Genomic DNA, 10,040 nt, shown 5'->3' with positions numbered 1-10,040 from the left:
CAAAGAGCTTATGCTGAGATATTGAGAGATGTATTGTCTTCTTTTATTTGCAGTTGATTTCAGGCTGTGTAGTTTTAAGTCAGTTGTAGTTATGTTTCATTTCTTGAGAGTGCAAGCATGATGCATGATAACTAGGTTATGTTGCATTTAATTAACATTGTTTATTTCAGTAAACGTCTCGGGTTATGACTATAACCCTTGTTCCCCGAGAAGGGGAACGAGACACTGCGTCATCGTGACGACACTCTGGGGAACGCCCCTTCGCGTAAAGCGTCTGAAGAAACTGTAGAATCAGCCCAATCCGATTGGTGTTGCGTGATGACGTCGTATGTGACGGCATACCCGGAAGATACAAAGAGACGTCTGAACGAAACAGAGATAGCGTTCTTTGCGATGAAGCGAGCGCTCTGATGATTGGGTGGACACGAGACGCAGTGTCTCGTTCCCCTTCTCGGGGAACAAGGGTTATAGTCATAACCCGAGACGTTCCCCTTCGAGGGAACTCGAACTGCGTCATCGTGACGACACTCTGGGGAACGAGTACCAACTATCCCGCACCAATCATACCCACCCCAGTGTGAAGCTGGAACCAGGCACAACTAGGGGACGAGCACTCTCGCGCCAGGCGTCTCAGGGAGATGCAGACTATAAAAACGAATGAAGGTGTGAGGAGTGGCCCACCCAGCTGCCTCGCAGATGTCTAGCATAGAGGCCCCAGAAAGGAGGGCTACCGAGGAGGCCATGCTCCTGGTAGAATGGGCCCTCACGGCTAAGGGTGAAGGCAGGTTGCGCACCCGATAAGCCATGGCTATAGCCTGGACAATCCAGTTACTAATCGTCTGCTTTGACGCAGGCAGCCCTTTCTTGGGTGAACCAAAACACACCAACAGCTGGTCTGACTTTCTCCACTGAGCAGACTTCTCCAGATAAATCCTCAATGCCCGCACGGGGCAGAGGAGGTGAAGTCTGCTCTCTTCCGCCGTCACGTGAGGTGGAGGATGGAATGCCTGGAGAACCACTGACCTTGCCCTGCTAGATGGCACCTTGGGCACGTAGCCCTGGCTGGGATGCAAGATGGCTTTAACCATGCCAGGGGCAAACTCCAGGCAAGTCGGCGTGACCGGCAAGGCCTGGAGGTCCCCCACTCTCCTCAGAGAAGTGATGGCAAGGAGAAAAGCCACCTTGAAGGTCAGTATTCTCGCCTCAGCCGACTCCAGCGGCTCAAAGGGGGCCTCAGCCAAACCCTCGAGCACCACTGCCAGGTCCCAGGTTGGGACCCTGGAATGAGCCGCAGGCCTCATCCTCCGAGCCCCACGGAGGAAACGTACAACCAGATGGTGCCTTCCCAACGTCGCATCACCTAAAGGTGCGTGGAAAGCCCCAATGGCAGCCACATACACCTTAAGTGTGGACGGGGAAAGACCGGCGGAGAAGCGGTCTTGAAGGAACTCCAGCACTGAAGCCACTGGGCAGTTAACTGGGTTCACCTCCCGCTCTCTACACCAAGTGGAAAATACATTCCACTTTAGGCTGTACAACCTCCTGGTGGATGGAGCTCTGGAACTGAGTAGGGTCTCCACAACACCTGCCGACAGGCCCTCTGCTAGGAACTGAGCCCCCTCAGGGGCCAGACCCAGAGATCCCATACCTCTGGCCGGGGGTAGAAAATCGTACCCCTGGCCTGAGACAGCAGGTCCCTCCTCAGAGGGACCTGCCATGGGGGACCGTCCAGCAGGTCGATGATGTCGGAGAACCATACTCGAGTGGGCCACCGGGGTGCTACTAAGAGAAGGCTGACGCCCTCCCGGCGGACACGTTCCAGAACTCCCGGGAGCAGAGCAATCGGGGGAAAAGCGTACAGACGCAGCCTCGGCCACGTCTGTGCCATGTCATCCAGCCCCAGAGGGGCCGGATGAGTGAGGGAGAACCACAGCGGGCAGTGGGACGTCTCTCGAGACGCAAATAGATCCACTTCCACCGGGCCCAGCCGCTCGCACATAGCCTCCACCACCTCGGGGTGGAGCCGCCATTCCCCGGGCCTCAGCCCCTGCCTCGACAGGATGTCTGCTCCCTGATTTTGGTCCCCGGGAATGTACATCGCCTTGAGGGATGACAACTTCCCCTGGGACCACAGAAGGACCTGATGCGCCAGTCTGCAAAGAGGGCGCGACCTCAGGCCCCCCTGGTGGTTCAGATACGATACCGCCGACATGTTGTCGGATCGTATCAGGACATGGTGGCCGCGGAGGTCCGGGAGAAAGCTCCTCAGAGCCTTGAAGACCGCCAGCATTTCCAGGCAATTGATATGCCAGGAAGAATGCCGGGTCCCCCACAGACCCCTGGAAAAGCGGCCTTCCATGACCGCGCCCCAACCAGTGAGGGAAGCGTCTGTTGAAACGGACTTCCGGCAACACGACGCTCCCAACACTGGCCCCTGGGACAGGAACCAAGGTTTCTTCCACATGACGAGGGAACGAAGGCATCTGCGCGTTACCCTGATCATGCGGAAAGGATTCCCCCTGGGGGAAAACCCCTTGGTTCTCAGCCACCACTGGAGGGGTCTCATGTAGAGCAGACCGAACGGAATCACGTTGGCTGCTGCTGCCATGAGACCCAGCAGTCTCTGAAACTGCTTCACAGTGAGGCTGCGGCCCAGTTTCACTCTCGAGACCATCGCCAGTATGGACTCCACGCGTGCGGGGGACAGTTGTGCCCGCATCAGCGTCGAATTCCATACAACCCCCAGGAACGTGGTCCTCTGGGAGGGCGTCAACACGCTCTTCTTCGTGTTGAGTCTGAGACCCAAGCACCTTATGTGGGCTAGAACGACATCTCGATGTCGAACCGCCATATCGTACGACTGAGCCAAAATCAGCCAGTCGTCGATATAATTGAGTATACGGATGCCCTGGAGTCTCAACGGAGCCAGTGCTGCATCCATACACTTCGTGAAGGTGCGAGGGGAGAGAGCTAGGCCGAACGGAAGAACCCGATACTGGTACGCTTTTCCCCCGAAAGCGAACCGCAGGAACTTCCTGTGAGCTGGAAGGATGGAGATATGGAAGTATGCGTCCTTCAGATCTATCGTGACGAACCAGTCCTCGAACTGGATCTGAGTCACGATGGCTGGAATTGTGAGCATCCTGAACCTGTATCTCCTCAGAGACCGGTTCAGGTGCCTGAGATCTAGAATTGGACGCAACCCCCCATCCTTCTTGGGAACTATGAAGTACCGGCTGTAGAACCCGGACTCCCTGTCTGGTGGAGGAATATACTCTATAGCCTCCTTGACCAGCAGAGAGCGTACTTCTTGCTCCATCACCCGCACCTGCTCGGGACCGACCACAGTTCGAACCACCCCGTTGAATTTCGGGGGAGGGAAACCGAACTGCAGTCTGTAACCCCGTTCCACAGTACGCAGGGCCCATGCAGATATACTCGGAAGGCATGACCATGCGCCGAGATAATCTACTAAGGGAACTAGCCTCTCGAGGCCAGCCTCGGGTGTTATTCGAGCCCCTACCCCAAAGCCCTGAAGCGGCTGACCGGCAGGGTGTCGTCGGGGAAGAGGTCCGTGAGGCGCACGCGGCTGCTGAACTGTCGCAAGTCCTAATGGAGGCGACTGGTTCAGTGCGCGCGCGCAGGGAACCGATGCGGCCCGAAACGTCTTGGACGGCGGGAGCGCAGCAACGATTCCCCGAGAGTCCCAGAGTGGAAACGACCTCGATCGCTCCACCCTGTGGGGGACGACTCTCAGCGGTCCTGCCGAAGCTAGGACCGCTTGGGAGCCTTCTTAGCCTGGATAACGTCCCTCAGGTCGCTCTTAGGCTGAGAAGGCTTCCTGCGAGAGCGCCGTCTCTTTTGCCAAGCTCCCTCGGGAGGGGCGCGGGAGGCGACACTCTGCCTCTGCGCATCGCGGTGCGATGCGCTGGATGAGGGTCCGGGCTGCCCACCCGGGCCTGCTGTAACTGCAGAGCCCGAGCGGCGAGGGAAGAACTTCTGGAAGGCGGCTGACTGCTTCCTCGCCTCCTGAAACCTCTCGACGACAGTATCCACTGCCCCGCCGAAGAGACCAGAAGGCGAGATCGGAGCATCAAGGAGAAAATGTTTCTCTCTCTCCTTGATTCCCGACAGCGTCAGCCAGAGATGCCTCTCAACGCATACCATTCCAGCCATAGAGCGGCCCACAGCGCGAGCCGTCTCTTTGGTAATGCGGAGAGACAAATCCGTTGCCTTCCTGAGCTCAGTGAAGTCATCCGGAGATGGTCCCTCGCCCTCATCCAGTTCTTTGAGGAGGTCGGCTTGGTATGCCTGCAGGACCGCCATGGTGTGCAGACAACCAGCAGCTCGACCTGCCGCACTAAAAGCCCTGCCGACTAACTTGGACGTGTCGCGGCAAGGTTTAGTGGGCAGCGACGGAGCCTTCAATGATGCAGCGGCCCCGGGTGAGAGGTGGCCCGCAAGCGCCTCTTCCACCTGTGGCAACGCTGCATACCCCAACTCAGCCGTCCCCAGCACATTAGCAAAATCAAGTACTGGGGGATTAGCTACACGGGCTGAGAAGGGTTTTTCCCACGATCTACACAACTCGTTATGCAGATCGGGGAAAAAAGGAAGACCCCGCCGTGGAGGTTGAACCCGACGCCTGAAAAAGCGTTCATCCAGCTTAGATGGTGGCTGGATGTCCACTATTTCTTGTGGCCAATCCAAACTCAGTTTGGCCACAGCGCGGACTAAAACCTCCACTAGCTCCTCAATAGCGGGTGTGTGGGGTGGCGAAAGCCCCACATCATCCACCTCGATCCTCAAATTGTCTGATTCCTCAGAATCAGACAGCCTGAGAATCGGATCCTCCGCCCCGCGGGAAGAAGCCGCATCGCGGGCTTCCACACGGGGCGGGAGGATATCAGAATCGTCAGAGGAGGATAGGGAGGATGCCTCAGCAGTCCCATATCCTCTTGACAGATCCCGCTGTGAGCCCCACGATCTACGGCGCCGCGCTGCCTCAACAGACGCAGGCCCAGAACCGCGGGGCTCACGAGGCTGACCGGTCTCCTCAAAGACGGCCAGCCGCGAGCTCAGCACCCTCAGCGGCAGCAGTTCACAATCACCGCAAGCCGCCCCCTCAAGAGCGGCTTGGGCGTGCTGCACGCCGAGACACTGCACACAAAGCTGATGTGTGTCCGTGCCCGTAATATAGCGCGGACACGGGTGCACACACAGCCTGAAACGCTCGCTCGCCATAGTAAATATATTTCACTTACTTTCACTGCAACAACACCTTCAGACTGAACAAACAGAGCGCTCACGCTGAAGAGCAAAAAAGCTATCTCTGTTTCGTTCAGACGTCTCTTTGTATCTTCCGGGTATGCCGTCACATACGACGTCATCACGCAACACCAATCGGATTGGGCTGATTCTACAGTTTCTTCAGACGCTTTACGCGAAGGGGCGTTCCCCAGAGTGTCGTCACGATGACGCAGTTCGAGTTCCCTCGAAGGGGAACTTAAGTTGTTGTTGTTGTTGTTGTTTTTTTACATGAGGTTAATTCAATGCCATTTAGTTGAATCAGATTAGCATTCTTAATTTTGTCTAAAATTATTAATTTTTCAAAACTATTAAAGTAATATCAAACAAAAACAAGTAATCCAGTTTAATTGATTATTTTATTTAGTGAAATACAATTTTTTTTACATTTACAAATATTGTCTAACAAGAGAATTACAAAATATTTACTCTGTAAAGACTCGTATAGGCGTTGGCCAGAAGATGGTTTTATTACATCCATGGCATGCCCAAAGTAGTTGTTTTTTATTATTAAAGAGCACCTATCATGGCATTTAAAATGTTCCAAATATTGTTTTAGAAGTCCCCAACAACAGTTTTGCATGCATGCAATGACAAAAAAGACTTTAGTATAAATGCAATAATAAAATAAATGCATAATATGCATTTATTTTTACCTGTTTTGACAGCGATTCTCAAATGATTCCTTTAGTGATTCACTTTTCAAAACCCCGCCTTTACGTGACGCTAATCTGCGGTGATTGGCCTGATGACCCAGTCAGTTGTGATTGGTATAGTCTGTGCAGATATTTTCGGAAACGGACCGCCCATCAAAGTCTTATAGTGACAGTAATTTGTTAATATGTGTCAGGAGTTATGAATATGAAAACCGCGTCGGTCCCGTTTGATTGTAATATGAGCCTCAGCTGATCTCATTCATAAAAAAACTCCTCTATTCTCCTCACGAAGACTCGCGACAAATCAACATCCCTCAGGGCTTTTAGTTCAAAAGTGTGCAGATGAGGAGACATATTGATAGATTCTCATATGTGTGTGTCAAATTTCTAAACAGAGGAGTATTTTTTATTCAATACTTCCTCAAAATGCGCAGATACAGCCTAATCATGAGCGATGACTCTAAAGCAAGAGTCTCTTATGTGTTGTTTTCAAGTCATACTGGCAGCCGGAGGGCGCTCTGTGCACATGTAGTCCATGTACAGACAGACGAAGAAGAACCATGTGCCATAATAGAAGTCCATAATAAAAGCTTCCTGAGATCGCGAAACATACATTTGACGACTAATAAACACTCAATCGCGACGATGTATGGTTTGTCTTCAAGCCACTTAGTCTTCAAATGCTCATCCTTGGGCAGATGAGAAGTTTGCTTTTGAGTGGCACTTCAGAACACAGCGTCTCGTCGCCATGATGTTTTCTAGTTTTCACTGGCGTCTTGGAGCGCAATAAGTGGGCGTATCGTATTCAAATAACTTGACAAGTTGACGTCATCTAGTCAGAGAAAAAGCTTCGGTCTTCTAACGATTCTTAAAAATGACTCAGAGTCGACTCTTACTTTTGAAAGAAAATAACTATATACACGGTGCACTGTCATATTTCAAACTATGCAGGATGTTTTTGTTCACTTAGATCTATGTTACACACTACATGAAAGGTAAATTTCAAAATTCCATGTGTGGCAGGATGAGTAAATTCCCTCCCACATATTTATTGAGAGCCTATCAGTAACTCGATTCCTTCCTATATAAGAACTAAGTTTAACCTACCGGGGGATGCGTCATTGTTAGCTCCGCCCCCGTGGCGCGGCCGCGCTGCCATTCAATGCTGAACTAGTGTTTTGTTTGCGACTCCGCGGTGGTGCGCAGGCTGTTATTACCCCCAGGTAGGTTGAGTTTCCATATTTGTTGTGGAACTCGTGGTGTTTGTGGTAACTCGCGTCTATTTTATTCCAGTTTGTTTCCTCTCAATGCATTCATATGCGCAAGCTGCTGTGAAAAACTCTACAGCAATAGTACGTTCTATGCAGTGTTGTGATCACCTGGTACGTATAGATATTCATTTAACTTCATGTTACTCATTTGAGCTAACCAACTGATGTTTTTAGCAGGATGCTCTATTCCTTTGAGGGTGCTCCGTCTTAGTGGGAGTGCTGGGGAGATCGTTCCTGCATAAAGGCGCCATCAAGACGGCGCCGCTGTTCTGCTGTTATGCGTATGCGTGTTTTTATTTTCACGCTAAAGCCGTTTGATCTCTTTATCAGTACCGCTGTATGTGCCTGAGCTGTGCACGCGGTCTTGCTCGTCAGCCATTGATACCGGCTGCAGGTGTGTCAACTAGTTTGTTTTCTTTATTTTTTGTTTGTTTGTGTATTGAGTTATTACGTTTTCAGTTTGTCTCTTGTCTTTGTTTTAGTTTGATTTTGTTTATTTTGTAACTTATTCAGTTGTAATATTTTGCTTGCTTTTTGTTGTCTACAAGTCAGTGCTCATTTGTGGTGAGTGTTTTACATCAACAATCATTTGAAAGTAATTGTATCATTTGTTTGGTGTCTTTTTATTATATTCAGTGCATTAGTATGTATGTATATTGGTTGTCTCTTTTCTTCTTTTTTGTGTTTATTTTAGGCTGATAGGCCCCGGATCGGGAGGCTAGCTTTTCCTGCCCTTCTGGTGGTGGTATTTCTCGCACAGAGTGGTTTGCTGTGTATAACTGCTTACACCTCACTTGGAGTGTGTGTGGTGTGTATAGTGTGTGTGTGTGTATAAGTCACCTTCCAGCTAGACCAACCCGTTACGGGTAAGCCTCAGCCGCTTTAATGTAATTTCTGTGTGTTGACAAACACTCTTATACCAACTTGAGTGAAGCTCTGCATTGCAGCAGTAACCGGAAAGTTATCTATTCATGTGACCTAATAAATTCATTTTTGTACCGATATCCACGTCTCTTTGCCTTCCATGGTAACGAACCTGTGCCCTATTTCCATTGGGTAGTTATTTCCCCTTTCTCTAAAAAGGGGTGGCGTAGTCAGCTTATTATTTAGCGTTACCACCAAGGAGTTGGTGTACGTGATCTCCTTGCTTCCCACCGCCCCGCCACACATGATAGGTGCTCTTTAAAGCAACTTTAATTGTTATTAGCAGGTCCTCACCCCAAGCACATGCTCTACACTGCACCACAATGATAACACTAACACATACCAAAACACTAACATATACCAGAAACTTATATATAGCAAGTAACTTATACTTTTAAATATAAACATAAAAGAACATTCAACATTAATAAGTGTACCATTTTTTTTCATCTTGACACATGAAATAACATTTTATTTCAACATTTACTCTCTGTATCCAGTCCTGTGCAAAGCATTATGGGAAGGGGAAATCTTGTTCCTGGTTTCTATTCGGTTGTTAAGACTGACGTCACGCGGCAACGCTTCCGGGCCCAAGCGCTCCATCTCATACCACAAGAAAAACAACAAACGGTGCTAATATACACCACAATGTGGTGTAATACTTCAAAAAATATATAATCATAACCTTTATCTCCATCCCAAAATTCCAGATGGCCAGACAGTGATTCATCTTTTATAAATTGTTAAAATATTAATGTCTGCAACGCTGTGAGCCTGTTGTGTAGACTGTAAGTATGTAAAATGTTTAAAATGTTTGATGTTTAATATGAATAAATAGTGCTCATAAACGGCCGTCAATGGCATTCTCAAGTGAAACGAGTTGAGGCTTGGACCCAGAAACGACGTTCCGTACGTCACGACTTAACAAGCGGATAATGCTGTTTTAAAACAACTAAAACCATGTATGTACTCTCAACTCAAATGGATTAAATAAAGTGGTTGAAAACAATTGTGTTGGATTAACTTAATTTAGTTGGAGCTAAACAGTTTGAGACCAGTGCCTTAAAGGGACAAAAATAATTAAATGGGGGAAAAAAAAAAATCATTGAACATTCAATGCGTTTGCATTCTCTCAGAAACGTTTCAAGTAGTTTTCAACCGAGAAACTTTTGACTGGTTCATCTCTCATGATTGTGCCAATTTAGTTTACAAACAGTGATAAAAACACTTTCAGTTAAATGTATTTTTGTTCCATATTTTTTTGTTTAGAGCCAACATCTCTATTTTACTTTACTGTAGACTACTGGAAGTCTTAATAGTTACCCCAATAATGTCTACTTCTAAATTATTATTTTAACAGTTAAAATATATATATATATGTGTGTGTGTGTGTATTGCATGATGCAAATGTTTTATTTTTTTGACCAGTTTTATAGTTTTGTAAGATTTTGGTTCCTGAAATCCACCATTTTGCTGGGATTCGTATAATCCTGATTTTTTTGTATCAAAGGTATCCCAATCTTTTTAAAATGTTTTGAACAACACAAACTGTTGATTTTATCCAGATCAAAACCAAGATTGGATTTTGTGATCTAATCTGATTTCAGAATCCTTTTTTTATTATTATTTTGAACAGGCCATTTCCAAGATTTGATCAGATTGATCAAATGGACCCAACAGATCTCTGAAGATCCCATCAGAGCAGAGTTAAACAACAAAAACAGCATTACCAGCTTCACACATTACTAACCAGATGTACTTTATTTATGTTATTCATCTGCAGAAGTTATTGAGAATTAAAAGGTTTAAATGTTGATAATTTATTGAAACTAATGTTTGCTGTAACTGTGTTTAAAGACACTGTTGTTATTGCTAAAAAGAG

Source organism: Gobio gobio (assembly GCF_949357685.1).
Source record: "Gobio gobio genome assembly, chromosome: 2".
Lineage (NCBI taxonomy): Eukaryota > Metazoa > Chordata > Actinopteri > Cypriniformes > Gobionidae > Gobio > Gobio gobio.
Note: the sequence above shows the minus strand (reverse complement) of the source record.